Consider the following 24,497-nt stretch of genomic DNA (forward strand, 5'->3'; position numbering starts at 1 on the left):
TTAATACTTGCTGTCGGAAATAAATTTTAAAAAATAAAATTTTATTATTTTTTTATTTTTAAAATGGTAATGAAAATTTATAAACGTTTATTCTATTTATAATAAAATATCAGCGTATTCGAACAGTAGTATTATTTATAAACGTTAAGAAATTACAATTAGTGTTCATTTTTATAATAATAACATATATTTCATTTTATAAGTTATTTTAATGTTTTTTATTCTGCTCTGTCCACTCTATGGGCACCTTTTTCATACCCATCGTGGACCCACAATGGGTGAGAGACTGGTCCAATATATCCGGGCAAACCACATATGAAAAATTCATGGGGAGATGCGCATCCAGATTCGATCATTGGATTCCCCAGAATTGTAAACTGATTAACCTTCTCGGCCATTTTTAAACGTTTTAAGCTGTCTTCTATAAAAATATAATTCAAATTAAAGTTATATTTAAACTAAAAATATCGTTCTAAAACTATAAAGAAAAAAGTCTGTTGCGTATTGAAAATGGCTTCGTATGTTATTAGCTAAAAATGTAGGTTATTTTAAGAAATAATAATAATTTAAATTGAACAGGAAGTAATTAAAGTAACTTAAGCAGTATTTTTTTATAAGCAAACTCTAAAAAATTATTGTTTTTATAATACATAATTTCTTAGAAATTTTCTTGAATATTATTAAAACAATTTAAAAAGTAGGCTTGTGTTTTATTTTATGTGACTATATAATCTATATTTTATTAATTAAAAGCCTAAGATAATCAATCTATTTTTATCGTTAAAGAAATCGTTTTCTAATCTGTTTCAGTGTTTAACACGAAATATTTATATAGGATGAGATATCAAGATTGTTTTCGTCACTTCTGACGTTGATAGAAAATTAATCTATCAACGACATGTATTAGAAGTTATCCTTTTATCTTTATCTCAATCTTTAATTTATGTAAAATTGAAAAAAATATAAGACATTAAAATTAATCTCAGTTTTTCAGTAATTACTCAATTAAAATTGTTTTAAAAATAAATAAAAATTTTCTTGGAAAATCAAAACAGAATCAAAAAAGAAATCTGTTTTACACATTTTAAAAGGAAAAAAAATGCCAGTTCCTAGAAACAAGAAAAATTTTTTAAATAAAGGAACAAGGCATGAGTTTGTTCAGGTAAGAATGTATATAAAAAAATCTAACAATGGATTTTTCCAGATGTACAATTGATAGTTCTTCAAACATTGTTGGATCAAAACATCATGAAATTCTCTTACTTTTTTATATTTTATTCTCAAAAAGTTTTCAAAGTTAAACAGGAAAAAAAACATTATTTATTTCAATATTTCTGAATTCAATAACAAAGTAATTTACTTTACCAAGAGTATTAAAATATTGGAAAACTAAACTAGTTAAGTAAATTCGAAATAATGATCAACTAGAACATCGTTGCATAACTGTAAAAATGAAAATAATAATTTCTCCTTATATTATAAAATGTTAAATATAATAATATGTAGACTATTGTAAACAAATATTTATTGTGGTTATTCTATTAACAGATGTAATAATATGTAATGTACTAATATAAATCTGTATTCCCCCAAGCAACAGGAAAAAATTCCTTATGCTAACAAATTGTGTTGTTATATTAAATTTATATTAAATTAAATTAAAGTTATATAACTTTAGTTATATATATAACAAAGTAATTTTACAGCACTAACATATTACTTTATTTATTATTTTTTTTAAAGTTTAGTCAAATTATTGGTTCAAAATCATAATAAATAATTTAACATTATAAAAATATATAAACGTTTTTCGAATAAAGTTCTTTTTTTTTGGATTTAGAAAGTATTGGTCATGATATTTAGATTCATAGCATATTATACACGCATGCTGCTGTAAACACGATACCATATTTTTCCATTTAGACATCTATTATTGATCATCAAATTATATTCTTCCTATTTCGTATGTTCAATAACATTCAGTAATTCCAATACGATAAGATTATATAAAAATTGATCTGTATATATGTATATATTTAAAGTGTCTAGTCTTATTGTACTTAAGTAACGTAATCAATAATATTAAACTCAGCATTGACGTCATCTTCAAGCTTTTACCACAATTTAGACGATTTTAAAACGTATTATCGTTATTATTTTAAGAGTTTAGAAATATATGTTTAATAAATTTATGTTTGTTTTTAGTAAATAGAAACTCACTTGAATATTTTAAGGAAAAAATAAAATATTTTGTTACTGTTGTATCTATAGATCATACTAAATCTCATTAAATTTAAAGTTTAGAATTCATTCTTAAAACTTTTTTCATATATATATATATATATATATCCATCGTTTATAACGTCATTTTTCATCTAGATGTATCCTTGTAATATTTCCTTTAAAGGAATATAAATGAAAGTAATGTTATATACAATGGATATTTTCTTATCAGTCTAAAAACATATACACGCATCTGTATAATAAAAATGTTGTTTATAATTGAAAATGACTGAATATTATTTCAAAATTGAGTTATTTTTGTTGACTGATTCGCATAGATATATATTATAAGACTTTCATTGTTTTGCAGTAGGTTGGTTAGTTGATTCAATATTTCTTCACAAAGACTTGTCTGTCGTAAAAATAACCTTGCTGCATTTAATTTAAAATTTAAAAAATATAATTATTGCCTCTAGCAATTTTTATGTTAGTTAAGTAAATATACAATCACTTTAATGTGTGTTTCTATGGAATAATTTGTGCATGTATGTGTATATACATTTGTATACATATATATATCTGAAACTATTGTGATTATATTTCGATCGTTAATATATTTTAAATTTTTTAATGTTTTTTTAAACTTCCGAATTTTATTATTCTCCGTGTAACTCGAAATTTATTTTGTTTGGGCCTCCTTAATTTTACGTTGTTCCTTCTTTTGTCAAGGTATTATAAATATGCATAATTCTGGACATTTGTTACATTTAAATTACGTTCATTATAAATCATTTTGTAAAAAAGTTACGTACTTTAAATTAATTTTTAATTTGTTTTCTTGTGATTTTTGTGGGATTTTATGTTTTTGCTTATTACTTGGGGGTAGTAATCGTATGTCGTAACTTTACCTATGTATAAATAAATATCTACCCAATTTAATAGTTGTTAGTGCATAATTTATTAACCAGTATCTCCGAACTTTCAACGTTCGAGGATCTGATTATAATTGTGAAATTTTGTGATAAAGATACAAAAATGCAAATAAAATTTTATAATCAAAATCATTATTTTTAATTTGTTTATTTCTAAATATTGTACGAATTTTACGGTTATAATAATATAAATTTGTTTTAAAAATAGATTCGAAAATATTAATATTTTTCTAGAATGACAATTTTCGTATTATATTAGAAATTTTCCCATAAATTAAATGTGTTTGTAGAATCTAGAACACTGAAAATATCCCGTAAAATTTCAGCATTCCCAACCAATCTAGTTTGAATATAATATACAAGCACTATAAAAAAGCGATATTCCTTTTATCACATTAAAGAGACTTTCCTAGATAGGTGCTCTCGCCCTCAAATATTATATTCTTCCGACATTTATACAAGAAAATATATTAAAATAAGATTTAAAAAACGCTTAATAAGTTAATTAAAATTAAATAAGTTTTTAAAAAATTTTGTTCATTTTCTTAATGCGAAATAATACCTAGTTTTGTTTTATTTTTATCTGCTTTTTCTGTAGGAGATAAAATTAGTTTAAGAAAATTAAAATTACAGGAATTACGGTTTAATTTCTTAAAATTTATGGTAAGTAGAATCGATTCAAATATTTAAATTCTTTTTTCTATTCGTTAATCATTTACTTGTGAAAGCTGAGAGATTGTTTGTTTATTTCATCCTAATGTTTTTCTCGTCTTCATCAGTTCGAAAACTGAAATTAATCTGTCAAAAAGAAACAACAAAAAGCATCATTTCCTATAATTTACTATTATTTATTCATTTTTATTTTTTAAAAGTAAATATTCGCTCGGGATATCCAGTGAAAATAAGCCGCATTTGTACACGTTTTAATATAAAAATTAAACGATAGCGTAGTCATTTTAATCGATATTATTCGAATTACTTATATAACTTAAAAATCCGAGTGTTATAAATTATAGTCACTGTAAATGATAAAATAATAACTCTTTGATAAAATAAGAATATAATCGAAAATTACTTTTAATTATGGACGCAATTAAGAGGAAATCGTGGAGATGTTAGCAGTGAAAAATGCGTAAATGTGTGACAAAGCAAATCGTAATTATTTCTGAATATTTATTGTCCATCCTAGAGGGAAAAAGATCTGAATAAAATTTTAATTATTTCGATTATCTCGCCGAATAATTAGTGACATTCTTTTAGCTAATCAGCTAAAGGAAAGCATAAAATCCTTTGCTTCTATGTCAGATTCGTATCTTCTTTTCTAATTGCAATCCATTTCATGATGAAAAATCAGCTTAGTTAAATAAATTTATTAATTATTCATAGAATAAAGAAAATACGCAATATTATTTCAATTTTAAGTATATTTTAGTTATCAGTATAATAATTAGGAAACTATTTCATTTTATTAATCTATATAATGTTCGTGTAAAGTTACACATTTATAATAAGTTCAATATTATCCGAGTTGTAAACCAATTTTACGTTTTTAAATACATTGATGTTTATCGTGGTTCTTTTTATGTAGTAATACTGATAAAAGAATAATTTTATACGATAAAATTTAAAGAAATTTAACACAGTTGCAGCAAAAATTTTTAAAATTATTATTTTTCTATAAAATTAATTGTAATAAAGGATAAAATACGCATATAAATTCAAATTAATAAGAATTGTAATAGTATTATTTTCGGCAATATGAGAAATTGAAACAGTTCGTATGATAGCACGAAAATGACACAAAATTTTAGGAAAGTTTTCAGTTTAGTAATGTTATAATTAAAAATTCTGATCAGAAACAAAATTCCAAACAACTTTAAAATTTAAAAATCTTAGTCCCAATGAACTCGGTGGTAAAATCTATACGAACAAACAAACAGACGTACAAAAGTAATGCTAACACGAACAAATAAAGTTAAAAGATATACGTATTTTTTCATTTAGAATCTTTTAAAAAATCTATATTTTTTGTGGTTTAAACAAAAACTGTTCTACATTTTCCTTATAATTAATTTTTAATATCATTCCCTTTTAAAAACTGCTTTAGTATTTAGAATTTTGCTATAAAAACTTCAAGTTTGATACAATTCTTGTTTATGTCAACAAATCCTAATTTTCAAGAAGCGTGTAAAGCAATAAGATTTTTAATTAAAATTAAACTTAATCACGAATTTATAGGCCATATTTTATCAACAGAACATCCATTAATGTCTCTTGTAAAATAGTTTTATAATAATTTTTTACAACTATTTTTAATATATTTTATTAAGAAAAAAATTTAATTTTATTTAATAATTTCTTGTTAAGTTTGTTTTCGAAATTTTATAACATCAACTTAATAGCATTCATTCAAAGCGGCCATTTTTTTCTACATTGTACAAAATTATAGTAAATTAGTTAGACTTACTGTCTATATTGCACTATAGAACTGTGTTATCTACACTTAGTACTTATTTATAGTGTAGATAACTGAAATATTCATAGGTTTAAGCTCTAAAATTAAGCCGATAATCGCGTAAATCACTGCACTTCGTTTGTCACCTCTGTTTTCCAATCACGCACTCCAGCTAGTGATTACTAAAGTGTAAAAGTTGAACTAGTTAGGCATCGGGTAGTGTTACGTGATCTTTCAAAACACAGGATCAACTAATACAACTTCGAAAATATTAATTCACATTACTTCATACAAAGCAATAAAATCATCAACCGGAAACAGTTGAAGTTTCGATAATTCACAGTATCTGTTGTAACAATGAACGTTATGTTTATCATTTCCGTACTGAGAATTTGAAGCAATTTACTAATTGAATTTATTATAAATTTATCGGTATTTTAAATTGTACCAAAGAGTATAAAGGTATTTCTATATTTTTTTCTATAATATATTTATTAAAAATATAGATATCTTTTGACAATTGTTATATCATGTTTAAAAATAAAAGCGAAATTTAAGTCGCGTGACTTCAATTTCACTTTGCTCTAGCAATTTTAGATTAATTTTTCGAACTATATTTGTTTTTAATATAGTTCTTAATCTCCAGTTGAATTGTTTGAGTGTATATATTTATATACTGTATATATATATTATATATATATTTATTTATTTCTTTTCTTCAATAAACTTTTGAAATCGTTTTTTATTAAAAAGAAAAGTATAAAAGTAGAACACTCGCTGTTCATAAATTTTTGAATATTTTAGAAAATTTCTCAAAAAAAATATTTATTTATTATTATTTTTTACAATAAACAGCGTATTTTTGGAATATATTTGATACTTATACTGAATTTTTCTGGCATACATAAATAAAAGGAGAATGTTACTGCATATCATTTTGACATATGATTATATATCTTAGATGGAAGCATTTATTCTTTGGGTTTAGGCAAAAAAAATCTATAAATTGCTCCCTAAATGTGTACAGAAAGAAAAAATAAATATTCTATAAAAAAGTTATATGTAACTTATTGTTATTTTATTTTTTTTAATTTATCACGCAATGCTTTAAATAATTTAACTATTGTAAAATTAGACCGATACAATATTATCATTAATTTAAAATCGTAAAAAAATAAAATCCCGTGTACGCTTTCATAATGTTAAAACACGAACTAGAAAAATCAATTTAATACGTTCTTTGATTAAGCTTACATAATAGTCGGTTAGTTTGTTCTAATTCGTAAATAATAAAACGTGTATTTTTAAATTTGAATATTTATAATTATAAAAAAATTACAGAAAATTTCATTGTTGCCAGTTCTAATGATGAGCTTGATATCAGCTTAACTTTAATATCATATTCAACTATAGTAATAATATACCACGAGAATATACTTACTCCCTCAAGGTAAATTCTCCTAGCAAATTGCATTGCAGAGGATTAACTATAAGCTGATATATTATGCTATTAATTTAAACCAAATAATTCGATATACTAATTTAATTTTATACAAAATAAAATATTTTCTTCCAAATTTTTAAGAATTTACGGCACTAAAGATTTTTTCATCACTTATTATACCGAATAAAAATAAATTTAAGAAAATTTAAAAGTATTTTACTTGATTGTGCCTGAATTCATTTTTCGTATTTTAAAACGAACATCATTCTAATTGCTTGTAAACAGCAAATATCGATTTCATGACCGCAATGGAAAATTGAACATTTTATAAACCCGCATTAAAATTACTAATATTTTGTGTTAATATTTAATTTTTTAAAGTTTTAAACATAAATTATATTTATTAATATATTCCTTGATCGTTTCCTTGCTAATTACCAAAGTTTTAATTTCTGATGTTGTATTAATTGATATATTAAAACTTACACTAATACATTGATAGCAGCATGAAAAAACAGCTAAAATATATACATTTTATTAAAAAATTTTAAATTGTATACTATTACAATGATAATTTTATATGATTAACGAAGAAAATCGTATAATATAATAGTAAATAATTAGAAATTACATAAATAGTTTTAAACAATTACTTTTTAATGTGTCTGTACAAACGAATCAGACACATTAAAGAGTAGAACTTAATTATTTAATATATAAAGAAAGGTCGAAGTAAAAAAATAAATTTTTTATCAAAATGCGATGTAACTTCTTTGGATAAGAAAAGGATATTCCTTTCTCATCGATCAATCAAAATATAAGTATTAATAGAATTAGAAGCTACAATAGTATATTAACATTAGTATTGTACACTGACCACTAATATACTGTATTAATGTATATAATATATTAATATTAATAATAAAACAATAGTATTGTATCGAATATATCGAAGTAAGAAAAAATAAGTAACTTCTTTCGAGTGTCGTTAAAAAAATAAATAATATAATGAATTTAAAAATCAGAATGAGACAAGAAAAAGGAATAAATTTATATTTTGTTTGAATATTTTATTTATTTCTTTAATTTTTAATTCAATATCATAAGCAAATAACAAGTTTTTGTATAACTTTATATTGAATTAAACGTATTTTTACTCAAAGAAAGGAGTCGTTAATTAAAGTTTGACATTAAAAACTTGATAGATAAACAATTATATACTCTTTACAGAGACAATTGATTGATTGATTGATTAATCATCTATATCGAAATAAAGGATATTTTCCTTAATAATTAAAGAAGCTGTCGCCGAATATCAATTGTATAAGATATAAAAATATAAGCGTTGTATGACTATAGTATAAACTTAAATTATTTAAAATATTGGTAGTGTGAGGTGTAATAATACGTAATTATTTGAACGTTGTAGAAGAAAAATAACAAAAAAAATTATATCGTACTATTGAATTGAAGTAAAGATGAATGGAGGCTGCAATTCATTGATGTATTTTTCTTATGAAGTCTTTTTAAGAATTGAATCGACATTTTTCAAATAACTTTCAACTAAAGATAAGAGAAAGTATCGAAAGCTGCTTCTCAGTTTATTAAGAGAAGGGATAAATAAAAGTGAGAATAGCTTTTAAAATTTAAAAGTGCCTGTAATATTTCTATTTTTTAAATTTTTATTTTGTTTTGTATTATTCTAACAGATAGAATATCAAGTTTTAAAGCTGAATAAAATTTAAAATGCACTACATTTATATAAACAACTATGATGTAAATATATTATTATAGCTTATAAATATTATAATAAAATTTAAAAATATTCATTTTATGATATATAAATAGAGTAACAAAATTATTAGAAGTCACTTAAATCTTTATATAATGATTATGCTCTTTTATGAGTAGATAATATAAATATTTATTTTATTCATAATAAAACAATTATAGTGATTTTAAGAGAAAATATAAATCAAGTTTTTAAAAAACAATATGTCTAATTTAAAGTGAAATTTTCTTTAAAATAAAAATTTTTAAGTTTTCACTTTCAATCATCCGACAAGTTTTTATTATTATTTCACAGCAAGAGAGGAAGGGAAAAAATAAACAAACAGAAGAGTTAAATAAAACAATAAATGACAGAAGCCTTTCTAAATAAATACAACAGAAACATTTTCCATGACTTGAAATTAAATAAACTTACAAAGGTTTGTTTAAGAAAATGAACATAACGCAAAATAATTTTATTTTCCTTTCTGAAAGTTAATGAATCAAGACCGTTTATCTACAACCGTTCTAGATGAATAAAATGATGAAAGTTCTGCACTTTAATCAACAAACATTAGAATTTTTTTAAATATAAATTGTATTATTTTAATTAAATATATATACTTTCATAAAAACGAAGGTTATAATTGTTAATAAAGGATTTTTAAATTTATAAAAATATTCTTTAATAATTTCAATAAAAATTATATACAACAATTACAGAACGAGAAATCTAATTCTAATTTTATTAAACTTATACCATAAAAGTATATGAATAAAATCAATAAAACGAATAAAAATATAGTTTTCATCACTTATTAAAATAAATCTTAATACATATTGTTGTATTATAATATCATTTTCTATATAAAAGACTGTATTTCGAATTATTCTGTAACCAGAGTCTGGCTAATAGCTTATTATTTTCCTCTATTAGATATAGATTCCTATATTCAACTAAAAACTTTGTTATTATATTTTAAACGATAGGTTTCATTGGGTATAATTTTAACAATACGAAAGTAATTATTTTATGATGTAAATAAAACAATAAGATAATAAAATTTGAAATATATAGTAGCATGAAAGACTAAAAAATTCTATGTTATTTTTAAAAAATTTTTATTAATTATGTAACTCCATCTTATCTAAATACATCATGCAACTTATTAAGTTTTCCGCAAAAAATAATTTTCTATAACTTTCTTCTAGCTAATTAATTTTCCACAATATGCATTAACATGCCAATACGTTTAATGTTCTTATCTATCATCCAGAAAAGATTTTATTTTTAAAAAAGTACTTATTAAAATGAAATTAATTTAGCGTCAAAAGTAAAATCTTTCTTCTTTTAAAAACGAACAAGTTAAGATTTTACAATTTTTGAAGAGTTCTAAATGTCTTCTTAAATAAATTTTTTGTGTAACAATTACTTTTTATAGAATTTTTTGCAAAATTTAATATTTAATTTAAAAAATTAGCATATAAAATTTTTTAAGACGTGCATTTGGTTTTTTTTTTTTTGACTTGATGCAACCAAATAATATCAAAATATTCTATTTTTTATAATCCAATTTTTATAAAGAATAAGCTTTTTTATATGCTCTTCGATTCAGGCAAATGATACTCACGAGAATTCGAAATTTACGACATCAAATAGACTTACAACTCAATCATGAAAACAAAAAAAAAAAAAATGCCAACGCATCGGATATTATTACCTCAAATAAAACTATAGCATAAATTTGCATAACAGCAATTTTCAGTAATAAATTGTTCTAAGATCGAATTAAATTCGATTCAATATTTATATTCAAAATTTTACGTTGGCGGCTTTGATGTGTCTGCAAAATTTTCTTAAAATTCTATAGAAATTTAATATAGTTCCGAAGCAACCGGTCTAGTTGTTGAGAACTGCTTTAGGTGAATATTTTGGAAATATTCCAGGAAGGATGTCATAGTCGCTGAAATTTGTACGACTTTTAAATTACGAAACCATCTGCAAACAACTCTTTTCAAATGATCTGTAAATAATTGCGTTGACATTTCTTAGATAAAGATTGCATTGTTTAACATAAGCAAAGATTCCATTTCTTTATCTTTTCTTACAATATTTAAACGTAAGTTATCGAGAAACGAACAAATAACAGGATATTTTTAAATGTTTAATATATAAATAAATATTTGTCTGTGTAATAACTATTTCTTATGCAATTTTAATGTATTTCACCGAATATTCTTGTAAATATTATATAAAACTTCGTCGAAATTAACAATAAATTTTTTATAAAGCTTTACATTTGACGATAGGATGCGATTGTGAAGATGGCTTATGAAAGATTTCGATGCAGCTAGTGAATAAGTATTTAAAATTCTATATAGAAGCTTTTTATTTAGACAGGATGAGTGTGCAGAAATGTGAAGATACGTATGAAACCAAAAACAGTTTTTTTCCCCCCCTTATTTTACTTTATCTGAATGAAATACAGTAGATCATCTTCATGTATATACCTAATCTTCCAACCTATCTGTATTTTTCAGATTTTCTTTCAACGAAGTATCTAAAAATAAAATTTTGTATGCATTAAATAGGCGATTTACTTATAAATAACAGAAATTTGATATTTTTAGATAATTCTGCTATAATGATAAAGATATATTTCAAAGATGATATGTCAAGATACTGTTTCATTATTTAATAAATAATATATTCGTGAACTACTTCGGTAAATGTCGGTCGAAAATAATAAAACTAAAATAAAAGTAAACTGCTCGTATGATATAATACGGTAATGAATATATACATACAAAATTTTTAAACATTTCGATTCAGTAGTTAAATATTAATTTACAGATCAGAATAAAGATCGAAATACCATTAGATGTAAAATCTAATAGCATTATATCTATGTGTTAATTAGAATTAATGTTTCTAGCATAAAACTAGCATTTTTAATAATTTAATATAAAACATTTTTGGTAATATTTAAAACATTCTTTCGTAAATAGAACAAATTAAAAATTCAAACATTGCTAATCTTGCAACTAATTTAAAATAATTTTTATATTTTATAATTAATTAGTTTAATTAATAATAAAATCAAATATTCGTGAATATTTTAAAATATTATATGCAATAACAAGGTCTAGATTAGAGGAGGTCAACAAGACTTAGTTCGGTTCCAAGACGTTTTGGCCAGCAAAATTTAGTCTTTTATATAAAAAAAAAGGTGGCAATATAAATTAAAATTTCTTTCAATAAGTGATGCAAAATCTATTATTATTATTATTTCTTATTTTATTTATATATATATTTTATTATTATTATTATTATTATTATTTTCGGAGAGATAGCATCATACTTCTTATTAGACTGGACCCCATCTTATCTTTTTCAAGTACTAGCAAGAACTTGAGAAAGACTTAAATTTCATCTAAAATTATTTCTCATATCAATTTGGATTATTAATATTTATCGTTTGAATTTTAAAACTTAATTAAAAATTTTATTCTGATTAAAAATTATTTTAAAAATATAAAAAAATAACTTTTATTAAATAATAATGTCCTATTTTATGTTAGATTTGTTTACGAAATGTAATGCTGCATTTAATTTATTTGATATACTGTAAATTCGAATATATAATACATGCAGAACGTAGAAATGCGATGCTTTATATTATAAGAATATTTCATTAAGTATGTGAATTACTAAGCGTTAAACATTTAATTAACTAGCCATATTCAAGTCATACATATATCCTATCAAATACAAGAATCTGTACAGTCGGAAATTTAAACAAACATTTAACTGCATTATCATTAATGTTTTTATTAATTGAGAATTTTAAATGTTAAAAGTAAAAATATTTGGATTTATTCGAATGTATTCTTTAAACTTAATTTTATAGTAATTAATAATATTAATTGTTCTTCTGTTGTATTTTTAATGACGACAGAATGATTTTGAACATTTTATACGTTAAAATATTATTTTTGTTAGTACAAACAGGATCAAATAATATATTTTAAAATTCTGTAATTTATCAACCTGTATAATTATTATAAATTTCAATAGAACAAATGTTCCGATGAATCAAAAATAAAAATTTTTCGTGTTAAATGTTCAAGAAGAAGAAACTATGGAATGCTTTTGTTCAAATCTCCCATCTGGAGAATATAATTGTGTTTTCGTATGTGTTTGTATAAACAAATTATTAGATAATGACTTCCAAAAACTTCATCGTGTAACTCGTTAAATTAGATTAATATTAATATACATAGCATATAAACCCAATTCTACATCGCTAAATTTAATCTATCAAAATATTCGAATTTTGTTATTAATTCTATTTTTACTTAAGAAATAAATCTAAAAGGAATGTAATTAATTTTTATTTTTTAAACATTAACAATTACATATTGTTATTGTTTATAATGGAAAAAAATTATAAATCATTCTTACAAGAATCATCCATTATTATTATTTTTTATTTCTTTAAAAAATAAGAATATTTTCTTTATAATACATTTATTCTTGTTTATTTTTATGCATTAGATAAATGCAGTTATCATCATCATTTTTTCTACTCGAAAAATCATTACTGTACATCTAGAATACATCTTAAAATAATTTATAAAATCTTAAATTTGATAGAAATAAATCAATGCATATTTTTAATATTTTTAAAACAAAATTCTTTAACAAAAACGTTAATAAATAACAATTTGCCTAAACATTTTCTTTGTTTTTTTTTTTAAATATAAATTAAGTTTTAATGCTTTCAGTTGTTTTGCTTCAAAAATTAAATCTAGTTACAAATTTTTATTTAAATATTTACAACTAATTATTAATAAAATTGCTTTAATTAAATAATAAACAAGATCAAATTTAAAATAATTTGTTAGAATTATCATTAAAAACTTTAATTTTCTCCATTTATATTAGTTAAAAATGTTTATTACAAATAATAAACTTTAAATCTATTTTAAAAATAAGAATAAATTACTTTTAAATTATTCTAAAAACATTTTATCAATCTACATTAAATTTATTTCTAAAATTCATTTATCTTTTTTTTTATTTTTAAAATAAATTTAAAGGTATGTTTGTTTGTCTTTTAAAAAGTTTTTGTGTTCTTTTTATCTTATTTTTTTTTTTAATTTGTTAAAACTTTTTACAAAATATTATAACAATTTTTCCATATAAAATTATATGCTAATATCTTTATATTAAAAGTTTCTTTTAAGTTTGAATTTAATCGAAATAGTTTCCTGGATGAATTATTCATATATTATTTTAAAATTAAAAAAAATGTACGGGCTTTAAACAATGTAGCAATTAGACTAAAAAAAAAAAGTGGAAAGTTAAATAGAAACTTAAAAATATTTTTACTATTTTCTCTGTTGTAACATATATTAAGAAATAATCTTCATAGGAAACATTAACTTTGCTTAACTACAAGTTAGTTTAAAATGCATCCTTAGGCACGATATTAAGTTTTAAAAATATCAGGAAATTTGATTTAAGCAGGATATTAAAATTTTCTTTTAAAAAATTGTTAGGTTATTTTATTAAATTTTAATTAAATTTTAAAAAATTCCAATATCTTAATAAATTTATAGAATAAATATGACTTTCTGTATTAAATCTAAACTGAATAAAAATTCTTTTAAGTATTATTTCCAGCAATATATAATTTTTTTTTATTAAAGTATATTTTTTTTATAAAAAATTAATGTAACATTATGAAAAGGAAGTAAATAAAGGTTTAACTCGGGATATTATAGTCAAGTTTCAAAATATACCACATATATTTTTTTAAATATATATATATCTTATGTCCAAAATAAGTAAAAATTTTATAAAAAGTTAAAATATTAATCAATTTTTAAGTATGAAAAGTAGGTTATTATATATATATTTTTACTTAAAAATATATCAAAACGGGATTTAAATTTATCAATAATGTTACAGTATACAGTAGTTTTTTTAATATAAAAATCTATAAATCATATTTATAACTTTTTAGTAAATCTTTACGATATTAGTTACAATTTTCTTTAGTTAATGCTTTAAAGAAGGGTGTAAAATTACACCCACTTAAATTTATCTGCAACAAACAAAGTGCATTTTAAAAACTATTTATTCCAAACTAAATAACCAATACCACAAATATTGAACAGGAAATTATCACTTAGAATACATGCTTGAAAAACGCCCAAAGAAGATAAATATCGAAAACTGAAACCATTGTTAACTATACTAAATCGATCAAAATGAACCTTTTCTTTAGTTTTCATATTGATTACTCTAGTAAATAAATGGAATCTAAAAATTATTTTTTATCTCTTCAGTATTTTAAGAAGAAAGTTATAGTCTCCGACTGACTTCTTGAAGAAAAGAAAACAAACTAAAAATATTTTTTGTTGGTTAAATTATAATATCAATATGAAAAATGTTTTGTGTAATTATAAACTTTAACAAAAAAAAATTTAGTTTTTTTTTAAAAATTGATTGTAATCATTAATGGAATTTCAATAGAATATTTTGATTTTTCACTTGATTAATAGCTACTGGTGTAGTTGGAAGATTTTCTTCAATTTGACATTGTTCAAATTTAATAAAGCTTGAATATATACTTATTTAACGTTGATTTCGCAGATTTTACACTTCGTATGCCTGATTTATTTTAAGATTTGAATGTTTCCTAGTTATAATAAAGATTTAGACGCTTGGAAAATTTAGAAAAAATTTCTAAACCTTGAATAATATCTATATTTAAATTATATTTTTTCTTTACAAATTAAAATTATAACACAAAAAATTTGTTCTAGACTCTCCATCTGGTTTATATGATTGGCTTTATGGATATTTTCTTCTTTAATCTTAAAAATTTGTTAAATATCATGAATTACAAAAATTTCAATTTAATGATTACAATTTAATTTGATAATTTTTAAAATATTGGGTAATTAAAGCTATTCGCACGTTGCTCTTATTTAACACTGTCTACAGCAGTCCAAATGAAGCCAAATCATTTGAAAACATGCGGACGTTTCCATTAGAAAAAATATTTTAAAAAATAGTATTGAACCTTGCCACTGTGGTACTTTTGGCCACAAGTAAGAAACATTTTACTTGTACAAACTCACTGTAAAGAGGTTTTAATAATGCAGCGATACTGCTGAATGTGGTCTCCATTATGAAACTGTAAAACCTGAAGCTGATGAAAGTATGTTCAATGATCCTCTATGGTGCTGCACACAAGCAATACGATCCTGTCTTTCAGGCTGCCAATTTTCAATATGTCCTCGATAAACCACATTTCCCACAAATGATACTGCCAAAACTTGCCCTAGTGGCGAGTTTTGATACTAATTTTACGGATTACGAAAATATCTTTCGCATGTTCTGAAATGTCACCACGCCAGATTTAGTCGCATTTGGGCTATTAAATATCTCTCTAGACAGCGCTAAACAGGGGTATTTTAATTACTATCACCCGATATTTAACCCGAGTTTTCTTATTTATATACACTCAAACCTCTAAACAACGAACACTGAAACAGTAAAAAAAACAGTAAAAATGACCGTTGATCGGAGGTGGCCGTTATTGGAGGTTCGACTGTATAATAATAATTATGTCCAATGAAAGATTTAAATATAATTAAATTTTATAATTAATTTTTATCATTTAACGCATGTTTAGTATTAAAACATCTGAATATTTTAAATATATATATTTAATAAAATCTTTATTTATTTTTAATTTTAAAATATTCTTAAATAATTTCAAAACTTGAATATTTGGGGATTAAGAGAAGATTTTAAAAATAAAAATCAAAAATTAAATTATTCGTGATCTTAAAGTACTAATCTTATAAGTATTATCGAATTAAGTAAATTCCATTGGATATATTAGCATATATAATAGAAAGTTTTATAAATTTATTCACGATATAATTAGATATTTTAATAAATATTTAAAAGCATTTCTAAAACAAAATAATAATAATAATAATAATAATAATAATAATTTAAATAATATCCCTTTCAATTATATAATTTATATATTTAATGCTTGAACTTTTTTAAATGTTATTAAATTAAACGTTATAAATTTTCCGCTGAATTAAAATTAAAAATAAATCTCTTTAAAAATGACTTCTAATTCAGGAAATTTTCTATAAAATTGCAATTTTTTTTTTTTTTACAAGAAAAATCTCAAATTAATAATTTAATTTTAATTAAATATTCAAATAAAATAATTGTAATTTGTTAAGATAAATTAATTAAAATTAAAATATGATAGAACTTAATTATGTTAATAAGCAATGTCTACAAATGAAAAATAAATCTTTAGCAAAATTTCGGGTAAAAGTTATAAAATTGACTTTTATGAAATGTATTTTAGCATTTATTTAATTATAATTTATATTTATAAGTAATATTTTTAATTTAATTTTTATAATTATCAAATATAAATTACAATTAATGCGATTATAATTAGAATATACAATTTTAAAAAATCTTACATTAAAAATAAATAAGAAAATTATTATTTTACGTTCGATTAATCAAATTTACTTAATATTTATTCATGAATGTATATAATAAACATGAAGTTACTTAAATTAATTCAGTAGGAAGTTAATTATTATTAATCTATATCTTTTAATAATTGTAACTTAAGTTCTACATAATCTAAATTCCTATGTTTCTCCAACAAACATTTAAACTTAGTTAATAATGAGTCCAATTTAAGCAATTGTAATTACACTTAATTTTGTTATAGTAGTTTATATATAAATGTAGGCTTCAAATTTTGTTTAACATTACTTTTATCTCTATCGATATGTTATATAATTTTGAAATCTATTGAACTGTTAACCTAAATTTATGCAATAGAAAACTTAGATTTTTTCCTAGAAATGGGATAAATACATTTTTCTTATTTACTTTATTTTGATTTTCGATAAATCAATGGGTCAATACATGAAATTATCTTTTGTTTTTTATATTTTATCAATAATATCATTTAAGAACTATTCTTAGTCAATATTTAACATTTAAAAGTAGCAATTTAGGTAAATTAAAGCTTAAACATGACAAAATATTTTTAAAAATTATCTAAATATAAATCTGTATTTCTTACGTATTTGTTAGGCAGGTTTATTATTATTTTTTTCTATAAAACACTGTTAAAAATTTAAAATTAAGTGAAGTAATAAAGGTATTTTTTTATAAGTGATAATGTGTATTTTTAATATATTAAATAATACAGTCAAACCTTCAATAACGACCATTTATAAACAGCGGCCATCTTGTTTGACTATAATAAAATATTAACAATTTTTATACTGTAAAAATAAACTTATAAAATATGTTGGATTAATAATAAACTATTTAAAAATGTTAAATATTTATTATTTAATCATATAAAATATTAATAAACTTTTAAGGTAGTAAACTCTCAACGAAAATCTGAGATTTTATCAAATGCTACCATCTATAAATAAATCTTAAACATCTTTAAAAAAAATAAAGGATGATTAAATCTTCTTAAAAGATATTTTAAAATTTACTTTCTATAAAAATTTTGCAACTTAATAAAAACTAATCTTAATAAGCGAATTTAAATATAATTTTAAGTTGAGATGAACATGAAGAACCTTTTTCAGCATCCCAACTATTACATTTTTTTTTTCTTTTTCATTGATAAATACAGAAATATCTCATGGTGCTAGTAATCCTATTATCACACACAAAGGCCCAAAGGTCATAAAGAAGTTCTTTATTAGCCTTTATTCTACTTTCTAAAAATTTTGATTAATTGTTAAATCTCTCGAACAGATCGATAATGTTAAGTTTTGACTTTCTTCTTATAATTCGGTATTATCTTCTTATCAAAAGTATGTACTGCAAAGTTACATTAAACCAATTTTTTAAATATAAATTTAAGTCTTTTTTTTGAATATTTTAACGTTAAAAAATCTATAAATTAAAGTTTTATTTCGTTATTGCAAGAAGTTTTATATCATTGATGTAAGATTCTATGAGAATTTCCAATGTCTAAACTTACTTACTGAGTATTATCTTATTATTATTTTATTATTGTTAATGCAGTGATACTCATATTGGATAGTATCATCCCATAAAAGGTTTCCTCTTTCGAGTTATTAACCTCACTGCAACCAATCACTCGTGACCATTACTTGCAAACTACTATAATAACTATATATCAGTGTATATAGTAAACCAATATAATCAAAAATTGATTGAAATTTTCGAGTCTCGAGTCAATATAAGCGAATTAAATAATTTATTTAGTGATAAAAAGTGGATATTTTATTTTTTTTATAAAATATTATAAGTAATAATAATGATAATAATTTATTTGTTATTAGTTAATTCCCTATAGAATAGTGGGAAATAAGAGAAATAAATTATTAAACAAAATATATATTAGAGGGCCTGATATAAGAGGAGAGCCAACAGAGCCATAAGGCCCGAATCTCACATTTAAGTAGTCTCAAAAACGATTGTTTTGAGTTGTTAATTCCTTTGAATTTCTTATATATTAACGAATAAATTCTTTATTTTTGTCAATTTTTATTATTTGAAAAATATAATACAGTTCTTAATATGCCGAGGGTCTCGAGAAAATAAGTAGTCTGGGCCTCTCTCAATCTCTGTGAGTTTCTGTGCATGATAAATACATGTATAAATATAAGAATAAACTGAATTTATATTACATGCCATGCTAATTATGCTTTAGTTCAACTTAATAAAATAGATTTTGTAATTTATATACGCTTGGAGGAGAATATATAGTTTAATATAAATTTTATATAATTTCTTCCGGGTAGAATAGAAGTGAACAATTTTCGCTTTCATTTATTTGTTCATAAGAAATTAAAAATCATCAGAATTACAATATCAGAAGAATGAATCAATTGTAAATCTTTATTTGAAAATGGTCCGAATCAGTCGAGCAGCGTGTAGTCAGTGAATCTGGCATCTAGGCCACGGTCATTTTCTACAGTACAACTACAGTATCAAACAATAGGAGATTGTTGTTTTAACCTTTATTCTTTGCCTGATCAATTCGAGGTATGTGAATTGATAAAATCCGAATTTTCTAAGGATGAATACTGAAAATCTAACATTTTTCTTTTCTAAAATAATAAAAGAACATTTTGCTTAAATGTTATAATAAATATCATTCATTAATTGTGATTTGAAGTAACGAATAATTATAAAAATTCTATTAAGTCTCATTCTTTAAAAATTATTTCAATCATTTTATATTAAATAATATATACGCATTGATTATTTATTTAAATTAAATAATTTTAATTAATATCAATGCGTATATATTATTTTTTTTTATTCTTTTTTTTTAATTTAAATTTGTAAAAATATCAACCTCACTCTATATAGAAAATAATTTTATTTATCTGTAACCACGCCAATTTTCGTGGATTTTTTTTTAAATTCGTGTAAATAAATAAGAAATATAAACTGATATTAATAAAAATATCAAAGAAATTTTGCTTTCTTTTAAATATAGAAAAATTTTTAAATGTTATTTATTTAAATATGGAAGATAATATCCGATTTGTCACGTTAAAATGAAAATTAATTTTACATTTAATAGTAAATTTATATATATATATATATATATATAAGCTAACCAAAGCATATAAAATGCCTATTATCACCGTCTGTTGGTTTCTATTCTCAAGGGCTATTATCAAGGAAACAAATTTCTTTCTCCTACCTCTAAGGATTTCAGTTGTAACTAACTTCTTACACCGAAAGATACAACTAAAACAAAAATATATCGTAGGAATCTTCAAGTTGTTTGTCCGTAATAATGTAATTTCTATTTTCTTATGAACTAAAAATAACGATTTAACCCGAGGTCTATTCCACAATTGCTGACAGATTGAACTGACAACGTAAAATACTCTCTAAATAAATCTAAAATGAGTAGAAACTTTTCACTACTCTTTATTATTAAAAATAAAGTTTTCTTGGAAAAAAATAGAGTTATTTTGTATTAATAATATTTGTTTTAAAATATTAAAGGGGAAGGGTCTATCATCTATTCGAGAAAAGTTTTCTAAAGGTGTATTTTTAGTTAGTTGTGTTCTTTTATTTGATGGGATTCATTGTAAATAACGACCTTCATTTCCTGGCTTGTATCTTCAAATAGCAAAAATGTTTTGTCAAGTTAAACAACTTTTCTATGTATTTTTCAAGCCATTCGATTGTATTTAGTTTAAATTAAACTTACTATTCTATATATATATATATATATCATACTATAATAATGACGATCATATTAAATGCAGTATTAAAGAAAAATCTATAATATTGTATAAAGTTGTTGGAGTTTTTAAAAGAAAATTATGAGTTAAAATTTTTCTTATACTTAATTCCTTTTTAACATAACTAAATAAAAAAAATCCAAAAGTTTATATTTTTATAATCTTTACGTAATAATACTTTACTAAATATATTAAAATAAAATAAATATCTTTTTCTAGATGAGACAATTTCCTGTGCTTCATTACATAAGGCCCGAGTAATTCATTAATTTTTACAATATACAATAGGTATATAGAATAAACAATACAGTAGAGTAAGGAGGAACTGAACGGGTATAAAATAAATATTATACAATACACTGTTATATTAACATAGCAATATCTTTTTGTAGCCGAATTGCCAAACGGGAGGGGTAAAACCCCTGAAACACCCTCCATGTGCACGGCCTTGCATTACATTATTAATAATCAATAAATATATTGTACACACAAATCATTAACTGAATACAATAAAACTGTACAATGATTGATATTACGTACTAACGATATCGAACAATATCATCAATAACAGCACTTCACTGATGACACACAATTTTGGAATGAAGCGAACTTGACATTGTTTTTTTAGAAATTTACATTAAAGTAACTATAGCACCGAACGAAAACATTAATTTTAGTCTGTTTTTATATCTCTCGCACGCAAAATATATATATTTAAATATTATCGAAAATATAAACTAGTTAAAAGTACAATATTTTTCATTATTTAAGTCAATATACTCCATTCATTTAACTGATATAACAAGAGACACATTAAACATTATCCTTCGGTTGCATATATTTATAATCGTTTTATTCTCTTGCGTATGATAAATTTTATTTTATTATCTATTTAATTAAAGAAGGAAATTAAGTAAATTTAAATATATTAAAATAAAGTTGGACAGTTTTATTTTAACAAAAAATATATCTCATAAACTTAATTTAATTTTTAAATGTATATCTTCTCATTTAATGGATTAAAATGTATATATAAGGGTCTATATATGATAGCTTTATATTCAATAAAATAAAATATTATTTAATAAAAATTTAATCTCTAATCAAATTATATTATTAGACAGAAAAATCGGTGTGATTCTTTTTCTCAAGCAATGTTAATTATACTAAATTAATGCTATTTAATTAATCTTGCAATCAAAAATTCTTTCGATTAATGATATTGGATACACCCAAGAGTTTTGTGTTGCATCTTGTCAACAAAATATGCTATTTTCTTCCAGTTTTACTATAAAAATGCAACTTAATTCGATTAATTTAATAGTAATACAAAAATCTCCTATCGAACAATTCATTTGTGATCGAAAAATATGCTTTTATAAGTGATAAAATATAGATTTTTAAGTTATAAATACCATTAAATGCGATAAAAAGTCATGGCGTTAGAGTGTAGGAAGTAATATTATATAAATAATCGCTGATAAGATAAGACATTGAAATATTACATATTAATACTGTAATTATAAAATAAATCATCTGATGATAAATCTTTAAACTTATATTTATTAAATTATTTCTTACGTAAATATAAATAAATAAATATATTTAAAAAATGTATTATTTACAGAGTTGGATCATTAAATTAATTTAAAAAATAATCAATTGATAAAGTTTATTCTTTTTCGTAAACTTATTTTTCTTTATTTGTGATTAAATGAACACATATAATGAATAATGAATTCTTTACATATTTAAACGTACAGAAATAAGGCACGTGATCAAATTTGTCGTTTACTTTATGATCAGAACCCATAAAGTCTAAAAGAATCTTTACGACTTCATAGAATGATTATGTGACACGTGATTTCAATATAATTTCTATAGATACGGGATTTAATAATAATAATACAGGCAGAATAAATAATTTTACGTATTAAAAATTAACATAAAACGAAAAGAAAAGAGAAACACGCATGCAAATTGTAGAACGTGCAAAATAAATAATATTTACTTACGTGTCTACCTCCCGATGACTAATATTTATCCAAAAGCAAAGACATGGATGCGCTCCATGCCAACTGTTTCTTTAACACTGTAAATGCGTCACCACACTCAACACATAAATTCGGTACCAACCTTGTTAGGCGAAACCGCCCAAGGTGCAGGCTGGTTTGGTATAAACTGCGAGATGTTAGTTGTCCTCGCACCGGTCTTCAAACAGTACCAAAGCTGCTTTAAGCTGGCGTGTGAGTGACGCCAACTATCGAGAATGCGCAGAACACATAGCACCTGTAAAGCTAACTTCATTCTAGTGTTCTCCAGCTCGACAGGATGGCGCTTGTTATCACTGTAAAGAGGAAAAAATATGTTTTATGACACCTTTATCTGTCTATGTATCTACATATATCTATTTATATTCAGATTTCGCTCCTTAAATAAAAGCGTTTTTGTATAAAAATAATCTCTTCATCTAATATAGATGATGTTTCTTCTATCATCAATCATCTTGATTGCTTGTCGAGTTTATATCATCATTGCAAATATATATATATATACATATTTGATAATTTAAATTATTGTTCTATGTTTTTTTATAAATTATATTTACGTCTCCTTTCTAATGGTAAATACACGCACACATTTTTAATTTATAAAACGATTTTTATTTTGTAAATAATAATGTACATAAATAATAATAATTTATATGTGAATTTTTTAAGTTATGTTCTATATATAAATTATAAATTGCATTAATTTATATACTATTGATACGTATATTAAATCAATTAGTCTATAAATTATGTATAATATACGTATATATTCCACGTCTGTTTATATGCATTTTATGTGTAATATCCATAATTATTATTTATTATATGCAATATATTTATGGTCTTACATTTTTCATATATAGCAATTAATCCCTGGCATACATTTTTCATTAAACTATATTTGTATGAATATTGACATAATAAGTATAATTTTTTAATGATCCTAAGCAAGTTTTAAGGATAATTTTGTAAATATTTCTTTTGGACATAATAATAATTTTAAAGGGTTTGAAATAGAATTGTTGTGTGTTTACACTGTAACATATAAAAGGGTCTTCCTTGTGGAAGAGAAAGCGCTTCTTATATTATGTTATCACTTCCTCTTCCACAAGAAAGAGCATCCTGTTATGGCTTAAAAGTGAAACCCTTAAGATAAAAGAAACCATTCCTCCTCCCTTAAATAAATTTAAAAGCGTGCGGCTCTAAATTGTAGCTTGATTAGGCTGTGTGTAAATTCTCTTCTAATTCGAAGCTTCATTATGAAAGATAAAAATAAATGACTT

The 24,497-nt window shown here is 22.6% G+C and overlaps 1 protein-coding gene across 1 annotated transcript in view; it reads right to left on the minus strand.

Annotated features, from left to right (window-relative positions):
• Positions 1-23,417, minus strand: part of LOC136985752 (glutamate-gated chloride channel-like) — a 169,687-nt gene extending 146,270 nt beyond the window's left edge. Inside the window, exon 1 of the mRNA XM_067283099.1 lies at positions 23,179-23,417. The gene's annotated coding sequence lies outside the window, so the exon portion shown is untranslated. The remainder of the gene's footprint in view (positions 1-23,178) is intronic.
• Between the last annotated feature and the right edge of the window lie 1,080 nt (positions 23,418-24,497).

This window comes from Centruroides vittatus, unplaced genomic scaffold (genome assembly GCF_030686945.1).
Source record: "Centruroides vittatus isolate TY-2023 unplaced genomic scaffold, ASM3068694v2 contig_976, whole genome shotgun sequence".
Lineage (NCBI taxonomy): Eukaryota > Metazoa > Arthropoda > Arachnida > Scorpiones > Buthidae > Centruroides > Centruroides vittatus.